Source organism: Sapajus apella, unplaced genomic scaffold (genome assembly GCF_009761245.1).
Source record: "Sapajus apella isolate SASKATOON/1434 unplaced genomic scaffold, GSC_monkey_1.0 scaffold94, whole genome shotgun sequence".
Taxonomy (NCBI): Eukaryota; Metazoa; Chordata; class Mammalia; order Primates; family Cebidae; genus Sapajus; species Sapajus apella.
The window spans coordinates 4867826-4890197 of NW_022437034.1; the positions used below are offsets into that span (position 1 = coordinate 4867826).

Here is a 22372-nt window from a genome sequence, read left to right on the forward strand (position 1 = left end):
CGACATCTATCACTTCATTTAATTTGTTCAAGTTGGTTATTATTATCCTAATCTCACAGATAAGGGAAGTGAAGTTCAAAAATATTTAGTAATTTGGCTAGGCTTGGTGGCTTATGTCTGTAATACCAGAATTTTCGGAGGCTGAGGTGGGCAGATCATTTAAGCCCATGAGTTTGAGACCAGCCCTAGCCAACATGGTGAAACCCAGTCTCTACTAAAAATACAAATATGTTTTTTAAAAAATACAAAATATTAACCAGGCATGCTAGAACGTGTCTATAGTTCCAGCTATTCAGGAGGCTGAGGTGGAAGGACCCCTTGAAACCCAAGAGGTGGAGGTTGGAGTGAGCCAAGATTGTGGCACTGCACTCCAGCCTTGGGAACAGAGTGAGACTTCACCTCAAAAAATAAATAAATAAAATATAGTAAAAAATAAATAAAATGTAGAAGTACGTATTATAGACATCAGTAAGTACTATGATTTACCACTGCATGCCAGCCTAGGTGAAAGAGTGAAACTCCGTCTCAAAGATACATAAATAAATAAATAAATAAATAAATAATAAATAACACTGAGCTGTCTAAAGCTTAATTTTTTAATTACAAAGTCTCTTATTTCAAGTCTATAAAATAAACTTGATGTTTCCTTAGACCTACTGGGCACGAGGAAAGGTGAAAATCCAATGCTATAATGATATTTCCTCTCCCTGGAGTTCCCCTAACACTGAAGGAACACAAAGAATTCCCATTTGTTCATAAACACCCTTCTGGTCTTCAATGACCATGAGTAAAAATAAATAAGGAGTTGAAAAAAATGACAAAAGAGAATCAAAGAACTTATTTTGGCACTATAGAGCTCTGACTGGGGTCAACATCCAGGACAGGATGTACCACCAAAAGAAATGAATCTATACAGAGAAATAAAAGCTAAGCCCAGGTCAGAAATGAAACAATGGCATACAAATAAGTTCTGTTTCCATAGAGAATGCATTTTTCTATAAACTCTACCCATGAGGCTGGGTGCAGCGGCTCACACCTGTAATCCCAGCACTTTGGGAGGCCGAGGCAGGTGGATCTTCTGAGGTCAGGAGTTTGAGACCAGCCTGGCCAATATGGTGAAACCCTGACTCTACTAAAATTATGAAAATTAGCTGGGCGTGGTAGCACACACCTGTAGTCCAAGCTACCTGGGAGGCAGAGGTGGGAGAATCGCCTGAACCCAGGAGGCACAGGTTGCAGTGAGCCAAGTTCACACTACTGCACTGCAGCCCAGACCACAGAGCAAGACTCTGTCTCAGAAAAAACAAAAAAAAACAACTTTCACATCCCAGAAAAAATGAACCTACACACAGGTCACAACGAAATAAAAATATATTTTACAAGAGTACAATATAGGCCGGGCACAGTAGCTCACACCTGTAATCCCAGTACTTTGGGAGGCCGAGGCGGGCAGATCACCTGAGGTCAAAAGTTCGAGACCAGCCTGGCCTACATGGTGAAACCCCATCTCTACTAAAAACACAAAAATCAGCCAGGCGTGGTGGTGGGCGCCTGTAACCCCAGCTACTTGAGAGGCTGAGGCAGGAGAATTGCTTAAAACTGGAAGGTGGAAGTTGCAGTGAGCCAAGATTACACCACTGCATGCCAGCCTAGGTGAAAGAATGAAACTCCGTCTCAAAGATACATAAATAAATAAATAAAAATGCAAACATAAGCGGGGCATGGTGGTGCATGCCTGTACTCCACTTACTCAGGAAGCTAAGGCAGAATTCTTGAACCCTGGAGGTAGAAATTGCAATGAGCAGAGATCTTGTCACTGCACTTCAGCCTGGGAGACACGGCCGGCACAGTGGCTCACACCTGTAATCCCAGCACTTTGGGAGACCAAGGTGGGCGAATTGCCTGAGGCTGGGAGTTTGAGACCAGCCTGACCAACATGGAGAAACCCCGTCTCTACTAAAAATACAAAAAAATTTAGCCAGGCATGGTGGCTCATGCCTGTAATCCCAGCTACTCAGAAGGCTAAGGCAGGAGAATTGCTTGAACCCAGGAGTCAGAGGTTTAAGTGAGCCAAGGATGCACCATTGCACTCCAGCCTGGGCAACAGGAGCAAAATTCTGCCTAAAAAAAAAAAAAAAAAAAACAAAAAACCTATTTGGCTGGGCATGGTGGCACACACCTGTTATCTCAGTACGTTGGGAGGCCAAAACTGGAGGATCACTTGGGCTCAAGAGTTTGAGACCAGCCTTGGCAACATGGTGAGACCTCAGCTCTACAAGATATACAAAAAATTAGCCAGGCAGGGTGACACGTGCGTCTGGTCCTAGCTACTCAAGAGGCTGAAGTAGGAGGATTGCTTGAGCCCAGGAGGTCAAAGCTGTAGTGAGTGGTGACTGTGCCACTGCACTGCAGCCTCTTTTTTTTCTTTTGAAGACAAAGTCTTACTCTGTTACCCAGGCTAGGGTGCAGTGGCATGATCTTGGCTCACTACAACCTCCACCTCCCGGGTTCAAGTGATTCTCCTGCCTCAGCTTCCTGAGTAGCTGGGACTACAGGTGCACTTCACCACACCCAGCTAATTTTTGTATTTCTAGTACAGACAGTTTTGCCATGTTGGCCAAGCTAGTCTTGAACTCCTGACCTCAGGTGATCTACCCGCCTCAGCCTACCAAAGTGCTGGGATTATAGGTGTAAGCCACCGCACCCACCCGGCCTACCAGCCTCTTTATTTTTTGAGACCCTGTCACCCCTACCAAAAAAAAAAAGAATATTTTTACTGTAAAGAGATTTGAAACAACTCAAAATAAGAAAAAAATTGCATATGTCAAAACAAAGATAGGCAAAGACATGAACAGTTAGAAATATGACTATCTTGAAAACTCAAAAGGGCTGGGTGTGGTGGCTCACACCAGCACTTTGGGAGGCTGAGGCAGGAGGATCACCTGAGGCCAGGAGTTTGAGACCAGCCTGGCCAACATGGTGAAACCCCATCTCCACTAAAAATACAAAAAAGTTAGCTGGACATGGTGGCGCGTGCCTGTAATCCTAGCTACTTGGAAGCCTAAAAGGGAAGAATCAACTATTTGGAAGTCCCAGCTATTCAGGAGGCTGAGGTGGAAGGATCGCTTGAACCCAGAAGGCGGAGGTTACAGTGAGCCAAGATCATGCCACTGCACTCCAGCCTGGGCGACAGAGCAAAACTGCAAGACTCTGTCTCAAAAAACAAACAAACAAACAAAAAACCCCAAAATAATCAAATAAAAAATTATAATTAACAAAAGGATTTATCAAGGCTATCATTGATGGGCATTTGGGTTGGTTCCAAGTCTTTGCTATTGTGAACAGTGCCTCAATAAACATACGTGTGTATGCGTCTTCATAATAGATTGATTTATAATCTTTTGGGTATATACCCAGTAATGGGATTGCTGGGTCAAATGGTATTTCCATTTCTAGATCCTTAAGGAATCGCCACACTGTCTTCCACAATGGTTGAATTATTTTACACTCCCACCAACAGTGTGAAAGCATTCCTATTTCTCCACAGCCTCTCCACCAACCCAAATGCCCATCAATGATAGACTGAATAAAGAAAATGTGGCACATAATACACCATGGACTACTATGCAGTGATATTAAAAAAAAAAAAGTTCCTGTCCTTTGCAGGGTCATGGATGAAACTGGAAACCATCATTCTCAGCAAACTGACACAAGAACAAAAAATCAAACACTGAATGTTCTCACTCACAAGTGAGTGTTGAACAGTGAGAACACACGGACTCAGGGAGGGGAACATCACACACTGAGGCCCGGGGGGTGGGGGGCTAGGGGAGGAATAGTAGGGGGTGAGGGAATTGGGGAGGGATAGCATTAGGAGAAATACCTAATGTAGATGACGGGGCAATGGATGTAGAAAACCACTACCATGGTATGTGTATATCTATGTAACAAACCTGCACATTCTGCACATGTACCCCAGAACTTAAAGTATAATAAATAAATAAATGCCTAAACATTAAAAAAATCCTTGGAACACCAAAAAATAATAATAATAATAAAGGATTTAGTGGCTTACACCTGTAATCCCAGCACTTTGGGAGGCCGAGGGGGATGGATCACTTGAGGTCAGGAGTTCGAGACCAGCTAGGTCATGATGAAACCTCATCTCTATTAAAAATACAAAAATTGGTGCAGTCGCAGGTGCATCGCTCTGCTCGGGGCGTGCGTGCGGGCGTCCGCCGCGGTCTGTGCGCTGGGATGAGCCGGGCTCCCGGTGGAAGCGAGGGAAGCCAGCCGCAGCAGCCATGGCCAGTACAATGGTAGCAGTTGGACTGACCATTGCAGCTGCAGGATTTGCAGGCCGTTATGTTTTGCAAGCCATGAGGCATATGGAGCCTCAAGTAAAACAAGTTTTTCAAAGTCTATCAAAATCTGCCTTCAGTGGTGGCTATTACAGAGGTGGGTTTGAACCCAAAATGACAAAACGGGAAGCAGCATTAATACTACGTGTAAGCCCTACTGCCAATAAAGGGAAAATAAGAGATGCTCATCGACGAATTATGCTTTTAAATCATCCTGACAAAGGAGGATCTCCTTATATAGCAGCCAAAATCAATGAAGCTAAAGATCTACTAGAAGGTCAAGCTAAAAAATGAAGTAAATGTATCATGAATTTTAAGTACATATTACTTTATGTATATGAGTACTAACTTTTTATAATAAAATGCCTCAGAGTTACAGTTTAAAAAAAAAATAATACAAAAATTAGCCACACATGGTAGCACACACATGTAGTCCCAGCTACTGGGGAGGCTAAGGTGGAAGGACTGTTTGAGCCTAGGAGGTCAAAGCTGCAGTGAGCCATAATTGCACCTCTGCACTCCAGCCTGGATGATACCCTGTCTCAAAAAACAAACAAAAAAACATGTATGGTATTGGTCCAGGAATAAACAACTGAAAAGAACAGAGACATTCAAAAGTAAACACATGCAGGCTGGATGCAGTGGCTCATGCCTGTAATCCCAGCACAACCCCTCATGCCTGTAATCCCAGCACCCAAGGCAGGTGGATCACTTGAGGTCAGGAGTTCAAGACCAGCATGGCCAACGTGGTGAAAACCCGTCTCTCTTAAAAATACAATAAATTAGCAGGAGTAGCAGCACGCCTCTATCTGTAGCCCCAGTTACTTGAGAGGCTGAGGCAGAGAATCACTTGAACCCAGGAGGCAGATGTTGCAGTGAGCTGAGATAGTATCATTGCACTACAGCCTGAGCAACAAGAACGAGACTCCAACTCCAAAAAAAAAAAGGAAACACATGCATACATACCTACATACATATACATACATGGTGGATATATGGCAGTTGAGAACATGATGAGGATAAGATTTCATATCATTAAAGATTAGATATTCGGCTGGGCGCGGTGGCTAACACCCATAATCCCTATGCTTTGAGAGGCCCAGGCAGTGGATCACAAAGTCAGGAGTTCAAGACCGGCCTGGCCAAGATGGTGAAAACCCATCTCTACTAAACATACAAAAATTAGCTGGGCAAGGTGATGGGTACCTATAATCCCAGCACTGGGGAGGCTAAGGCAGAGAATCACTTGAACTCAGGAGGTAGAGGTTGCAGTGAGCCAAGATCGCACCACTGCACTCCAGCCTGGGTGACAGAGTTAGACTCCATCTCTCTTTTTTTTTCCTTTTTTTTTTTTTTCTAGTTAGACTCTGTTTCAAAAAAAAAGAATATTCAACAAATAGGCTTGGGTCAGCTGCATATTTGTGTTGAAAAAGAGTAAAAGAGAACCTCCAAAAACATATAAAAATAAATTCCAAATCAATTAAAGAGCTAAATATATTAAGCTAGTAAAGAGTTAAAATAAATATAAAATATTTTTATAATTTTGAGATGAAGAGAGCCTTCTTAAGCAAGCCTACAAACCCAGAAACCATTAAGAAAAACCATTAAAAAAGATAGATACGAAATTTTAGCGCATCAACAGACACTATAGATAATGCAACAGATTGTAGAAAATATGTGCAGTATGTTAAACATACAGGGATACATAGAGAGAGTTCCTATTAGACAAAAGAGAAAAGTAGGAAGAGGTGTGGATAGTTAATGGGTACAAAAAAAATAGAAAGCTCAGCTATGGTGGCTCACGCCTGTAATCCCAGTATTGTGGGAAACCAAGGCAGCAGATCAGTTGAGGCCAGGAGTTTAAGACTGGCCTGGCCAACATGGTAAAACCCTGTCTCTATTAAAAAACTTAAAAAATTGGACAGGTGCCGGGCACGGTGGCTCATGCCTGTAATCCCAGCACTTTGGGAGGCCGAGGCGGGTGGATCACGAGGTCAAGAGATCGAGACCATCCTGGTCAACATGGTGAAACCCCGTCTCTACTAAAAATACAAAAAATTAGCTGGGCATGGTGGCGCGTGCCTGTAGTCCCGGCTACTTGGGAGCCTGAGGCAGGAGAATTGCCTGAACCCAGGAGGTGGAGGTTGCGGTGAGCCAATATCGCGCCATTGCACTCCAGCCTGGGCAACAAGAGCGAAACTCCGTCTCAAAAAAAAAAAAAAAAAAAAAAATTGGACAGGTGTGATGGCTCATGCCTATAATCCCAGTACTTTGGGAGGCTGAGGTGGGAGGATCACCTGAGGTTGGGAGTTTGAGACCAGCCTGACCAACATGGAGAAACCCCATCTCTACCAAAAATACAAAATTAGCCTGGTGTGGTGGCACATGCCTGAAATCCCAGCTACTTGGGAGGCTGAGACAGGAGAATTGCTTGAACCTGGGAGGCGGACGTTGCGGTGAGCCGAGATTGTACCATTGTACTCCAGCCTGGGCAACAAGAGCGAAACTCCATCTCAAAAAAGAAAAAGAAAAAAGAAAAAAAAAAAAAAATATATATATATATACACACACACAAATTAGCCAGGCATGGTGGCACCCACCTGTAATCCCAGCTACTCTGGAGGCTGAGGCACAAGAATCACTTGAACCTGGGAGACAGAAGTTGCAGAGCCGCGATCGCACCACTGCACTCCAGCCTAGGTGACAGAGCAAGACTGTCTCAAAAAAAAAAAGAATAGAAAGAATGAGTAAGAGGGAGTATTTGATAGCACAAATGGGTGATTACAGTCAATAATTTAATTGTATATTTAAAAATAACTACCAATATAATTGAATTGTTTATAACACAAACAATGAATGCCTGAGGGGATGAATTTCCCATTTTACATGATGTGATTATAATGCATTGTATGACCGTATCAAAACATCTCATGTACTGAATAAATACAGACACCTAGTACACATCCACGAAAAATAAAATATTTTTAAAAAAATAAAGCCAGGTATGGTGGCTCACACCTGTAATCCCAGTGCTTTGGAAGTTGAGGCAGGCAGATCACTTGAGGTCAGGAATTGACCTCAAGTCAATTGACTTGAGACCAGCCTGGGCAACATAGAGAAACCCTGTCCCTATAAAAAATATAAAAATTAGCTGGTCATGATGGCTCAAACTTGTGGTTCCAGCTACTCAGGAGGCTGAGGTGGGAAGGTCACCTCAGCTTGGGAAATTGAGGCTATAGTGAGCAAGATCACTCCAACCTGGACAACGAAGAGATCTGTCTAAAAAAAAAAAAAAGGCTCAGCGCAGTGGCTTACACCTGTAATCCCAGCACTTTGGGAGGCTGAGACAAGAGGATCACTTGAAGCCGGAAGTTCAAGACCAGCCTGGGCCAACATGGCAAAATCCATCTCTACTAAAAATATAAAAATTACTTCAGGGCCAGGCACGGTGGCTCAAGCCTGTAATCCCAGCACTTTGGGAGGCCGAGGCGGGTGGATCACGAGGTCAAGAGATCGAGGCCATCCTGGTCAACATGGTGAAACCCCGTCTCTACTAAAAATACAAAAAAAAAAAAAAAAATTAGCTGGGCATGGTGGTGCGTGCCTGTAATCCCAGCGACTCAGGAGGCTGAGGCAGGAGAATTGCCTGAACCCAGAAGGCGGAGGTTGCGGTGAGCCGAGATCGCGCCATTGCACTCCAGCCTGGGTAACATGAGTGAAAACTCCGTCTCAAAAATAATAAAAAAAAAAAAAAAATTTTACTTCAGCCAGGTGTGGTGGCTCATACCTGTAATCCCAGCACTTTGGGAGGCCAAGGCGGGCAGATCACTTGAGGTCAGGAGTTCAAGACTAGCCTGACGAACATGGTGATACCCCGTCTCCACTAAAAACACCAAAAATTAGCCAGGCAAGGTGACAGGCACCTGTAATCCCAGCTACTCGGGAGTCTGACGCAGGAGTATTGCTTGAACCCAGGAGGCAGAATTTGCAGTGAGCCAAGATCACGCCATTGTACTCCAGCCTGGGCAACAAAGTGAGACTGTCTCAAAAAAAAAAAAAATTACTTCAATTTCCATTTATGTATCCTCAGCAAACTAACGCAGGAACGGAAAACCAAATACCACATGTTTTCACTTATATGTAGGGGCTGAACAATGAGAACACATGGACACAGGGAGGGGAACAATACTCACTAGGATCTGTGTGAGGGTGGGGAGAATATCAGGATAAACAGCTAATGCACACAGGGCTTAATACATAGGTGATGGGTTAATAGGTGCAGCAAACCACCATGGGACATATTTATGTAACAAACCTGTACATCCTGCATGTGTATCCAGAAAATTAAAATTTAAATTTTTAAAAAACACAAAAATTATCCGGGCATGGTGGCAGCTGCCTATAATCCTGCATCCTTGGGAGGCTGAGGCATGAGAACCACTTGAAGCTGGAAGGCAGAGACTGCAGTGAGCTGAGATCATGCCACGGCACTCCAATCTGGACAACTGAGTGAGGCTCTGTCTCAAAAAATTATAATAATTTTTAAAATGTTTTCAGAGAATAAATGTAGTTTTGATACAAAAAGAAAAACTAAAAAAGGTGGGGAGGAGGGAGGAGAATGGGAAGAAAAAAGCCCAGTTACAAAATAAGCAAAGAATAAGTAATTCCAACAAAAGAAATACCGCCAATAAAGAAATAAAAAGATGTTCAAACTCACAATTTGGAAAATGCAAATTAAAGAGTTTTTGGTCCATTAGTAAAAATGTACAAGATTGATAATACCCAAGTATTGGCAGGTATGTAGAGATATAGGCACTTTCACAAACTGCTGGTGTAATGCAGCACACACGGTACATAGCCTGTATAAAGGGCACCTTGGCAGTATCTATCAAAATTGAAAATATGCAAATCTTTTAACTAATAATAAGTCTCTATAGGTATACTAGATGCAAATAATAATAATAATAAGGGATGTCCATTTTAGTGTTGCTGGTAACTGCAAAAATATAGGACAACTTTAATGTCCATGGATAAAGTTAAACAGTTAACAGTGAAATAAATTTCAGTAATTCAAACAAATACAGTCAGCTGTTAAAAAGGATGTACTTACAGGATGTCAAAGGCACTGATAAGTTTTTTTTAAAAGCTGCAGAACAACATACATTGTCATTTCCTTTATGTAAAAAAAAATAATAAATAGGTATATAAATTATAGAAAAAGAAAACCCTGTCTCTACTAAAAATATAAAAATTTTTATGGGCAAGGTGGTGGGTGCCTGTAACCCCGGCTACGCAGGAGGCTGAAGCAGAAGAATTGCTTGAACCCTGGAGGTGAAGGTTGCAGTGAGCTGAGATCACACTACTGAACTCCAGCCTGGGCAACAAGAGCAAAACTCCATCTCAAAAAAATAAAAAAATAGGCCAGGCATGGTGGCTCATGCCTGTAATCCCAGCACTTTGGGAGACCAAGGGGAATGGATCATCTGAAGTCAGGAGTTTAAGACCAGCCTGGCCAACATGGTGAAACCCCATCTCCACTAAAAATATAAAAATTAGCCAGGCTTGGTGGTGGGCACCTATAATCCCAGCTACTTGGGAGGCTGACACAGGAAAATCACTTGAACCCGGGAGGCGAAGATTACAAATGTGCTGAGATCGGGCCACTGCAATCTGGCCTGGGTGACAGAACGAGACTCCATCTCAAAAAATTAATGAATAAAAATAAACACATAAAATGAGATCACTTATCTTTTCTTTTTAGCAACAGTGTCTCACTCACCCTCTGCCACCCAGGCTGGAGTACAGTGGAATGATTTAGCTCACTGCAACCTCAAACACCTGGGCTCAAGGGATCTTCCCACCTCAGCCTCCCAAGTAGCCAGGACTGCAGGCGCATGCCGCCAGGCCCAGCTAATTTTTTTAAACTTTTGGTAAAACATTAGCCAGGGCTGGGCACAGTGGCTCACATCTGTAATCCCAGCACTTTGGGAGGCTGAGGTGGGTGGATTACCTAAGGTCAGGAGTTCGAGACCAGCCTGGCCTGAAACCTACCTCTACTAAAAATACGCAAATTAGCTGGGTGTGATGGCACATGCCTGTAATCCCAGTTACTTGGGAGGCTGAGGCAGAAAAAGCTTGAACCCAGGAGGCGAAGGTTGCAGTGAGCTTAGATTTCACCACTGCATTCCAGCCTGCGTCACAGGGCGAGGCTCCATCTTAAAAAAAAAAAAAATTAGCAGTGGGCGCCTGTAATCTCAGCTACTCAGGAGGCTGAGGCAGGAGAACTGCTTGAACCTGGGAGGCAGAGGTTGCAGTGAACTGAGATTATGCCACTGCGCTCCAGCCTGGGTGACACAGTGAGACTCTGTCTCAAAAAAAAAAAATTTTTTTTTGGTAGAAGCCAGGCAGGTGACTCACCCATGTAATCCCTGCACTTTGGGAGGCCGAGGCAGGCAGATCAGCTGGGGTCGGGAATTCAAGACCAGCCTAGCCAACATGGTGAAACCCTGTCTCTACTAAAAATACAAAAATTAGCCAGGTATGGTGGGGCATGCCTGTAGTCCCAGCTACTTGAGAGGCTGAAGCATGAGAATCACTTGAACCCAGGAGGTGGAGGTTGCACTTCAGCCTGGGCGATGGAGCAAGACTTTGTCTCAAAAAAACAAAACAAAACAACAAAACTGCATGTATTTCTTTTTTCTTTTCTTTAAGAGTGTCTGTCAGTCACCCACCCTGGAGTGCAGTGGTGGGTTTATGGCTCACTGCAGCCTCAACTTCCCAGGCTCAAGGGACCTTCTTGCCTCAGCCTCCTAAATAGCTGGGACTGCAGGTACATGCCACCACATGCTGGTTAATTTTTAAAACTTTTTTGTAGAGATAGGGTTTTGCCATCTCGCTGTCCCCAGGATGGTCTTGAACTTGTGGGCTCATGCAGTCCACCCACTTGGGCCTTCCAAAGTGCTGAGGTTACAGCTATGAGCCACCACACTCAGCCTAATATGTATTATAATGCAGTTGTACAGCTCCACTTTTGTCTAACACAGAGAAGCATTTACTAAAATGGCCCAGCATTGCAGCTGAAGACAGAAAGATTAAACAGTAATATAGCAAACCAAATATAGGAAGCACCTAAATAAAACACCTGAATCACTTATCCTTAGTACTAGCAAGCGGTATAAGTACAGTTTAAGGTAATCAAGTAATCAGTTTGTATTCTATCAGCTATCAGTAAACAGCCTCTTGACAAAACTGGTTTTCCAAAATTAGTTGAGAACACCTATAACTCTATATATAGTAATTATAAAATATAACTTGGCAATGTGATACAGTACAAGGAATAGTTAATTGGAAACCAGGACACCTGGGACTTTGCAGCTGTGTGACTTTGGGTAAGTCATTTAAAAGCTCTCTAGGTTTGCCTGGCTCAATGGCTCATGCCTGTAATCCCAGAACTTTGGGAGGCCGAGGTGGGTGGATCACCTGAGGTCAGGAGTTCAAGACCAGCCTGACCAAGATGGTAAAACCCTATCCCTACTAAAAATACAAAAATTAGTCCAGCATGGTGGCGGGCACCTGTAGTATCAGCTACTTGGGAGGCTGAGACAGAAGAATTACTTGAACCTGGAAGGCAGAGGTTGTAGTGAGCCGAGATCCTGCCACTGCACTCCAGCCTAGGCGACAGAGCAAGACTCCATATCCAAAAAAAAAAAAAAAAAAGGGCTGAGCACAGTGGTTTACGCCTGTAATCCCAGCACTTTGGGAGTACAAGGCGGGTGGATCACAAAGTCAAGAGATCGAGACCATCCTGGCCAACATGGTGAAACCCCATCTGTACTAAAAATACAAAAATTAGCTGGGAGTGCTGGCACACGCCTGTAGTCCCAGCTACTTGGGAGGCTGAGGCACAAGAATCCCCTGAACCCAGGAGTCGGAGGTTGCAGCGAGCCAATATTACACCACTGCACTTCAGCCTGGTGACAGAGTAAGACTCTGTCTCGAGATCCACCTGCCTAAAACAAAAACCTAGGCTTTAGTTTCCTCAACTAAAATGAATGGAATGGACTGACAGACATCTAAGTATTCTAATTAGTCTAGAACTGATTATCAATACTTCATTAGTGGTATTTATCATTCTCACTTAGGTTTTTTGGGGTTCTTTCTTTTATTCAGTAGAAATATGTTCTCATTCTGTTGGTCAGGCTGGTCTTGAACTCCTAGCCTCAGCAATCCTCCAGACTTAGCCTCCCAAAATGCTGGGATTACAGACATAATCTCACTTAGATTTTTAAAGAAGCCATTTACAAAGATATAAAATTTGGGGGCCGGGCACGGTGGCTCACGCCTGTAATCCCAGCACTTTGGGAGGCCGAGGCAGGTGGATCACAAGGTCAAGAGATCGAGACCATCCTGGTCAACATGGTGAAACCCCGTCTCTACTAAAAATACAAAAAATCAGCTGGGCATGGTGGCACGTGCCTGTAATCCCAGCTACTCAGGAGGCTGAGGCAGGAGAATTGCCTGAATCCAGGAGGCGGAGGCTGCGGTGAGCCGAGATCACGCCATTGCATTCCACCCTGGGTAACTAGAGCGAAACTCCGTCTCAAAAAAAAAAAAAAAAAAAAAATTTGGGGGCGGGACATGGTGGCTCACGCCTATAATCCCAGCACTTTGGGAGTCTGAAGCAGGTCAATCATCAGAGGTCAGGAGGTCGAGACCAGCCTGGCCAATATGGTGAAACCCCACCTCTACTAAAAATACAAAAAATTAGCCAGGCATGGTGGCAGGCACCTGTAATCCCAACTACTCCGGAGGCTCAGGCCAAGAGTGAAACTCCATCTCAAAAAACAAATAAACAGGTCAGGTGCAGTGGCTCAGCACTTTGGAAGGCTGAGGTGGGTGGATTACCTGCAGTCAGGAGTTCAAGATCAGCCTGGCCAACATGGCGAAACTCCATCTCTACTAAAAATACAAAAATTAACTAGGTGCGGCAGCACACGCCTGTAATCCCAGCTACTTGGGAGGCTGAGGCAGAAGAACTGCTTGAACCTGGGGGGTCAAAGGTTGCAGTGAGCCAAGATGGCACCACTGCACTCCAGCCTGGGTGACAGAGCGAGACTCTGTGTCAAAAAACAAAAATAATACAAAGATATAAAATTTGAATTTAAACTAGAAAATCGTATTATGGTCTTTGGAATATAGAATAAAAAAAAAAAACCTCTAAGCAAATATATAAAAACGTGACACATACATCCATTTTTCTCAATATAAAAAAACTACAGTATGAAAATATGTTTGACTAAATGCCTTAAAGTCTGTTGTAATAACATTTCCCCTATACATGAATACAGATAACCATTTCCACTACTAAAATGATCACTTGCTGGAAGATTTTACAAAATATGTAATTGCTTGTTACAACTATTTTCCCAAGCATAGCTGCCTATACAATTACACACAGCAGGAATATGATAATTTATTCAATTATTCAATTCTCTATGAAAAAATACAAACTTCATATTTAGCATAATGCTAACATTTACATTAGTTTCTCCTCATATTTAGTGTAAATATCTGGGGCAGAAAATCTATGAATAAAAAAACAGACACCACTATCCATTTATACCTTCCAAGTCCCACCCAGAATTCTGGTCTCCTGGCCAATTCCACATGCAACCTCTCCCCACTTCCTCCATACCAAGACTCCCTTCCTCCCTACAAAAGAAAGAAATTCTTAGTGTCTTAAAATCAAATAAATTTCCAACACCAATCTCTAATCTACCATTTACTAGCTCAATAACTTTTGGTAACTTCCTGAATTTTTTAAGCCTCAGTTTTCTTATCTTTAAAGGAGCTAGTACCAGCTGCAAAGCAGAGTATTATTTTAAGATAAAATGAAATAATGTGCCTGGCACATTAATAATCACTCACTGAATGTTAGGTACTATTATTATTGCCTCAAGACTGTTGTAACATTTATTTACATATTTATTTATTTTGAGACAGAATCTCACTCTGTTGCCTAGGCTGGAGTGTAGTAAACTCACTGTAAACTCTGCTTCCTGGATTCAACCAATTCTCCAGCCTCAGCCTCCCAAGTAGCTTGAATTACTGACATGTACCACCATGCCCAGCTAATTTTTGTATTTTTTCTAGAGATGGGGTTTTGCCATGTTGGCCAGGCTGGTCTCGAACTCCTGACCTCAAGTGATCCACCTACCTCAGCCTCCCAAATTGTTGAGATTACAGGCCTGAGCTACCGCGCCTGGTCCATATTTATTTATATTTACAGTAAAAGAGTACCAAAAAAGACAATTAGGACCAGCTCACGCCTATAATCCCAGCACTTTGGGAGGCTGAGGTCGGAGGATCGCTTGAGCCCAGGAGCTTGAGATCAGCATGGGCAACATAGAGATCCTGTTTCTAGAAAAAGTACAAAAATTAGCCAAGCACCTATAGTCCCAGCTCCTGGAGCGGGTGAAAAGCAAGAGGATTGGCCAGGCGCGGTGGCTCAAGCCTATAATCCCAGCACTTTGGGAGGCTGAGGCAGGTGGATCACAAGGCCAAGAGATCGAGACCATCCTGGTCAACATGGTGAAACCCCGTCTCTACTAAAAAATACAAAAATTAGCTGGGTATGGTGGCGCATGCCTGTAGTCCCAGCTACTTGGGAAGCTGCAGCAGGAGAATTGCCTGAACCCAGGAGGCGGAGGCTGCGGTGAGCAGAGATCGTGCCATTGCACTCCAGCCTGGGTAACAAGAGCGAAACTCTGTCTCAAACAAAAAAAACAAAAAAAAAAAGAAAGAAAGAAAAAGAAAAGCAAGAGGATTGCTTAAACCTAGGAGACTGAGGCTGCTGTGAGCTGTGATTATGCTCCGCACCCCAGCCTGGGCGAAAAAAAACTCATTTTAAAAAAAAAAAAAAAAAAAAAAAAGGGCTTAAATTTTGAACTGACCAGTGAATTTCCTCCTCAAACTTCCATTCTTTTATCTCTTCTGAGAAACTTGCTATGTGTTTCATTAATGCAGCACAGTTTAGAGTTTGCTTAATACTTTGTAACTGGGAAAATTATCAGGCTGGGCACAGTGGCTCAAGCCTATAATCCAAGCACTTTGGGAAGCCAAGCTGCCAAGGCAAGAGGATTGATGGGTAACTAGCCAGGCCACCCTAGGCAACATAGCAAGACCTCAGCTCTACAAAGAAATTTTTAAAATTAGCTCGGCATGGTTGCATGCACTTGTGGTCCTATCTACTCAGGTGGCTGAGGTGGGAGGACAGCTTGTGTCCAGGAGGTTGAGATGGCAGTGAGCTGTGATGACACCACTGCACTCCAGCCTGGGCAACAGAGCGAAACCCTGTCTCAAAAAAAAAAGAAAAGAAATATTCTTCAGGAGGCTGAGGCAGGAGAATCGCTTGAACCTGGGAGGTGGAGGTTGCAGTGAGCCAAGATTGTACCACTACACTCCAGCCTGGGCAACAGAGCAAGACTCCATCTCAAAAAAAAAAGAAAAGAAAATTCTTACTTTGGGAGGCTGAGGCAGGAGTATCACTTTAGCCCAGGAGTTTGAGACCAGCCTGGCAACACAGCAAAACTCCATCTCTAAAAATAAATCAGCTGGGCATGGTGGCCTTCACCTGTAGTCCCAGCTCTATTCAGAAGACAGAGGTATGAGGATGGCTGGAGCCTGTGAGGTTGAAGTTGCAGTGAGCCATGATCTTGCCGCTGCACTCCAGCCTAAGTAACACAGTGAGACACTGTTGCAAAAAAAAAAAAAAGAGAGAGAGACAATTCCTTGTCTTGTCAACAACTATATAAATTCTTCAGGGCCTGAACTGTCTCATACTTTCATGTTCATATTGTGCTTATCACATTGTAAGTATTTTTTTCTCTACCAGTCTGCCCTCATAGGGTCTGAGCGATTCCAAGGCAAGTTCTACCTGTATTTGTATCCTGAAGGCTTAGTAATCAGACACAAAATAGGTCTCAATAATTTTTTTTTTTTTTTTTTGTGTTGTTGAGATGGGGTCTTGCTCTGTAACCCAGGCTGGAGTGCAGTGGCAGGATCTCAGCTTACTGCAACCTCCATCTCCCAGGTTCAAGTGATTCTCCTGCCTCAGCCTCCCAAGTAGCTGGGACTACAGGCGCCCTCCACCACAGCCAGTTAATTTTATATTTTTATTAGACACGGGGTTTCACCATGTTGTCCAGGCTGGTCTCGAACTCCTGACCTCAAGTGATCCACCCGCCTCAGCCTCCCAAAGTGCTGGGATTACAGGCATGAGCCACCTCACTCAGCCAAGTCTCGGTAAATAGTAAGTGGATAAATGAATTCAACTTTTTTCCCTACAGTGCCTTACACAGCACTTTACACATAACAGGAATTCAGTAAAGCTTGTTATTTGATTTAGGCAGAAATCTTTTGGGCTCAATCACCACACAAAGCTTTGTGTTGCCTCAGAAAAACACTTCTACTTTAAAGTTTAGCTGCTGACATTAGAAATTAGGCTTTACTCTAACATGTATGAAATAAACGGGTTCAGTGACTAACCACATCAAGACCAGCTCAAATTAAGAAGAATTTTTAAAGTCATTCTTTTTTTTTTTTTTGACACAGCTCTTGTTGCCCAGGCTGGAGTGCAGTGGCACAATCTCAGCTCACCGCAACCTCCATCTCCTGGGTTCAAGTGATTCTCCTGCCTTAGCCTTCATAATAGCTGGCATTGCAGGCGCACTCACGCCCAGCTGATTTTGTATTTTTTTAGTAGAGACGGTGTTTCATCCTTTTGGCCAGGCTGGTCTTGAACTCTTGCCCTCAGGCAATCTGCTCGCCTTGGCCTCCCAAAGTGCTGGGATTACAGGCATGAGCCACCGTACCCAGCCAAAAAGCCATTATTCTAATTAATGCATTTGTGAACCTCAACATGAAAAAATCCAGTTATATAATCGAGAGGTTATCCTTTCAAATTTATACCTACGAAAGATAGAAAAATGATCAGAAAGCTTGTATCTGTCAATTGAAATAACCCAGCAAAGTGGTCCACATCTGTTTCCAGAAAACAGTCCTTAAGACTCAAAGACTAGATGTTTTCCCCTCTCACTGATTTTAACTCCTGAGAGACACCTTTTATTTCAACATTGAGACATTCAAAACATGTTCTGTCTCCCAAAATAAAATCTCATTCATTTCTTAAAAGGCAAATAACTTGATAGGCACACTTTGGGAACAAATAGGTTTTACATTCAAATAACTAACACTATCCCTAGATTTAGTGTGCAGCTTGCTGCTGCAATTTTAAAAAATTGGTTTTTAAGTTGTATTTGTGGAAGGTTTAAGTGTCGTATTTCACAGTTTTTCACCATATCACCTAAACTGATTTTACCTTGCATATATTTCATAAGTACACCGTAAAGGAATTATACAGTTGAATGAGTCTGGGAAGAAACGTCATCTTAGCACACACCCCCTTCTTCCAACTCAATAAGCTTCAGGAGAAGCAACCTTTTTTTTTTTTTTTTTGCCTTAAGAATCGCTCTCTCCCGCCCCCCTCCCCACCCTGCGCTTTATTTTAGAGCAGCAATCGAACCACTCGTAGTTTCTCAGCCAAAAGGACCTTCCCAACTAATACTAGTTCACCAAGAGTCTCCTTTCGCATCTCAGAGTGTCCGTGGGGTATTTCTCCGGAAAGAGGGAAAGGAGGCGGTGACGGTCTGGGACGCCACCATTCCCGCCACGCCATTTAGGACCCATGTCCTGGCGCGCGGTCCCCGACCAGCCTCAGGCAGAGCCCGGGGATCTGTAAAGGTCTGATCCCTTCTTCTCCCTCTACTCCCCTAACCAGTGAAAAGCAAACTGGGCCCAACCAAACTGTGCGCTCATTCAACATACCCTCCTCCTCGATGTACCCCAATTCTTCCCACTTCTTTCCCAGTGTAGCCTGGCCCCTTTATCCAGTTCCGAGTCTCCGTAAACACCCTGCTCCCAACACACAGACCCCTCCACGCTCCAGCCCGCGCCCCTTGAACCCCACTACACCCGGGTCCCTCCCCCTGAACCTCTCAGCAGCTCCTGCCCTCCCCGCGTGCCCCAGACTAGACCAGACCGGCGCCGCGTCCCTGTACCCACAGGACCCAGGTCTTTCCCCACACGTCACACTCAGGTCCATTCCTCCCGCTACCCAACCTTCCCCACACCCCCTCCCCAGGCGCTACCCTCTGCACCCCATTACCCCCGGCCCCGCCCCCCTGAGGATGTCGCACTCACAGCTCCTGCCGCCGCATACTTAACCGCCGCGGCTGCTATAGCTACAGGGAGCCAAGGCAACCAGCTCTCGCGACACTTTCCTTGGCTACAGCGAGAGCAGACGAAAAGAGACTCTCGCAAGAAAGTAAATAGTCAGATTGGAAACTGCGAAGCGTATCTCGCGATAACACTGTTTAAAATGGCGTCCTCAAGGCGTTTCTCTGGTGGCCGGGAAAGCGTTGGAGGTGGGGCGCGGCGAGAATGAAGCTTAAGCTGGCCGGGAGTTGGAAAACCATTGCAGGCAGAACCATCCGTTGGGGCTGAGGAAACTTAGCGTGGCGGATCCTACGCTGGGATAACTTTAGGGATATGGCCTTCTTTTCCCAATTGCCTCAAACTTAGAGCAGCGTCGCCTTTAGCTGAAGGTTCGTTTCCCAGCATTTTCCCTCTGCAGGCAGAGTAGTTGGAGACAGAGAGGGCAAGCCAGAAATTGACCTTCCCATCTCATTCCCTTCCATCAAGAACTTTTCATCCGTTTTTTACCCACCGTGGTTTGTGCAATGTATTTGGCTTCATAAAAACGTTTGTCCACGGGTGCCTTGCCTCATTAGTTCGCCCCACCAATATAGGAAGTTACTAAAAAAAAAAAAAGTGTTTGACCTTGGATGCAGAAGGGAACCGGTTGGTGTGTGATTTGAACTTTGCGCTTGCTTCCTGCCGTGTGTCCACATCCCCCTTGGTGATTCTCATCACTTTGTTGCAGGGCTTTTTTTCTCTGCTCTCAGACAACTATAAAAGCAGCCTAATTAAATAGCATCTACAACAGAAGGTGGATTTAAAGAACATTGGTCGGCCGGGCGCTGTGGCTCAGGCCTGTAATTCCAACGCTTCAGGAGGCTGAGGTGAAGACTGAGCACAAACGTTCAAAACCAGCCTGGCCAACATAGCCAAACCCCGTCTAAACAAAAAATACAAAAAGGAGCCGGGCGTGGTGGTGTGTGCCTGTAGTTCCAGCAACTCAACTCGGGAAGATAAGGTGGGAGAATCCCTTGAGCCCTGGAGGTGAAGGTTGCAGTGAGCTATGATCACACCACTGCCCTCCCTCCCACCTAGGCGACAGAGCAAGACGCTGCCTCAAGAAAGAGATCAAAATATCATTTCAACATGTAACTAATCTTGTTATTAACGAGATAGCTTACATTCTTGTTTTTGTACTAAATTTCCAAAAGTTGGTGTTTATACTTACAGCACATCTCATTTTGGACTGGGCTCATTTTAAGAGCTCAATAGCCCCATGCAACTAGTGCCCACAGTATTGGACAGCACAGACCTGGACTCTAGAGTAGTGAATGAGCACTCCAGATGGCTGGGGGAGTCGTATCATGGATGTGTGTGGTTTATGTAAAAGAAACCCTTGGCCGGGCGCAGTGGCTCATGCCTATAATCCCAGCACTTTGGGAGGCCGAGGCGGTTGGATCACAAGGTCAAGAGATCCAGACAATCCTGGTCAACAAGGTGAAACCCCGTCTCTACTAAAAATACAAAAATTAGCTGGGCATAGTGGTGCGCGCCTGTAGTCCCAGCTACTCAGGAGGCTGAGGCAGGAGAATTGCTTGAACCCAGGAGGTGGAGGTTGCGGTGAGCTGAGATCATGCTATCGTACTCCAGTCTGGGTAACAGCAGCGAAACTCCGTCTCAAAAAAAAAAAAGAAAAGAAACCCTTAAAATTGCTAAATCAAATGGCTGCAGAGGCTAGGCAAGTGACAATAGAAGATGACCTAAGGACTAGGACCCACTGGAGAGTACAGACTCCTATCTAAAAGAGCTACTTTTAAAACAGTGATGCCAAACAAGGTGCCTGTGAGCAGGACACACAGCTAACTGCGGCCAATGTACTGCCTCTGTGAACCATGATATTCAAATGTATGAAGCACTGTGGAAGAAAGAGTGTTTTTGTTTTCTATTTTTTTGAGGCAGGGTCTCTGTCACCCAGACTGGAGTGCAGTAGCTCGATCTCGGCTCACTACAACTTCCACCTCTCCCACTCAACCGATCCTCCCACCTTGCCTCCCAAGTAGCTGGGACTACAGACACCCACCAGTACATCTGGCTAATTCTTGTTGAAAGGGTGTTTTAACAGAAGAATGGTAACTAGGCAAAGGAATGGCAAAACTTGAAATCATCTGACCAGATTTCTTGCTGGGTCCTGTACAAGTGTGTGCCGTTGAAGCCACCATTGTAATTTAGGATGGTTTATAATTTGACTTCTAAGTGCAGGTTCCTACTGAGGAGATGATTTTACAACCAACCTGGCCTCCCTGTAGATTAATAAACTGGTATCATGATTTTTTATTATATTTAAAGTTTTAGATATTCCAAGCTTGAAAAAAAATTATTTCCAGGTTTTCAAAGCTGTTGACTAGCAGACTCTAGACATTTTTTTCTCCAACTTTTAAGAGAAGGTTTTTTTTTTTTTTTTTTTTTTGAGACAGAGCCTCACTGTCACCCAGGGTGGAGTTCAGTGGCATGATCTTGGCTTATTACAACCTGTACCTCCTAGGTTCAAGTGATTTTGTGCCTCAGCCTCCTAAGTAGCTGGGATTACAGGGGCATGCCACCACACCCGAATAATTTTTTTGCATTTTTAGTAGAGACAGTTTCACCATGTTGGCCAGGCTGGTCTTGAATTATTGGCTTCAAGTGACCCACCTGCCTCAGCCTCCCAAAGTGTTGGGATTACGGGCATGAACCACCACACCTAGCCTAAGAGAAGGCATTTAATAGTTATTTTATGGTTGACTGTGAAAGCTGTTTTTCACAGGAAAGTTATTTGTCTTTGTACTGTTTTTGCCTGATACAGTACCTGGAATACAGAAGGCACACAAACATTTGTTAAAGGAATATAGTTCTTAAACTTTTGAGGGGCTCATACACTTAAAACCTGAGAATCTGATGAAGGCTAAGGCTTATTCAGATCTTAACTGTGCCCTATCCATATTCCCTCATCCTACCCCAGAGTTCACCTCAACTTTGGTAGACAGATCTTGTACAGGCCCAGAACCTCTTACCTCAAACACCTAAGTACCTCTATCTGGAAGTGCCAGTGGAGTTAAAATTACAAGAAACAACCTACAACCAATGAGAGATTGGATTTGGTAGCTAAATATTCCAGTTTCTCATCCCCTCAGTGGAGCTGTTCCAAGGTATATTCTACCGTAATGTTTCTCAAAATCTTCTAGCATATGATAATCACCTAGAGAGATTAATAAAACATAGATTCCAGCCAGGCTCGGTGGCTTACACCTGTGGCAGCCCTTTGGGAGGTTGAGATGGAAAGATCACTTGAGCCCAGGAGTTCAAGACCAGCCCAGGCAATATGGTGAGACTTTGTATCTACAAAAACTTAGCTGAGTGGGGTGGCACACATCTGTGGTCCAAGCTACCTCAGAGGCTGAGGTGGGAGGATTGCTTGAGCCTGGGAGGTTGAGGCTGCAGTGAGCCAAGATTGCATTGCTGTGCATCAGCCTAAGCAACAGAGGGAGACTCTGTCCCCCCCAAAAAAAAGAAAAAGGAAAGAGATTCCTGGGCCCAAGAGTTTGCATTCTAACCAAGCTCCTAGGAATACTGCTGCTGCCAACCCATGGACCACATTTTGAGTAGCATTGTTTCTAAGACTCCCCAGTGGGATTCAGTCCCAATAGCTCAAAAGAAATTTTGGTTTTCCTCTCAATCCCTTATACTGCTTGGATTTCTTGGAACATATCCCAAATAAC

General features: G+C 44.2%; 1 protein-coding gene and 1 pseudogene across 3 annotated transcripts in view; one reads left to right on the plus strand and one right to left on the minus strand.

The window, feature by feature from the left end:
- The window catches only part of USP54 (ubiquitin specific peptidase 54), a 132371-nt gene extending 113608 nt beyond the window's left edge, over positions 1-18763 (minus strand). For both annotated transcript variants that reach the window (XM_032256376.1, XM_032256374.1), the window contains exon 1: positions 18621-18763. The gene's annotated coding sequence lies outside the window, so the exon portion shown is untranslated. The remainder of the gene's footprint in view (positions 1-18620) is intronic.
- LOC116535418 lies at positions 4230-4743 on the plus strand (annotated as a pseudogene). The gene has a single exon (XR_004262189.1). The product of XR_004262189.1 is annotated as a mitochondrial import inner membrane translocase subunit TIM14 pseudogene (transcript).
- Positions 18764-22372: the final 3609 nt, after the last annotated feature.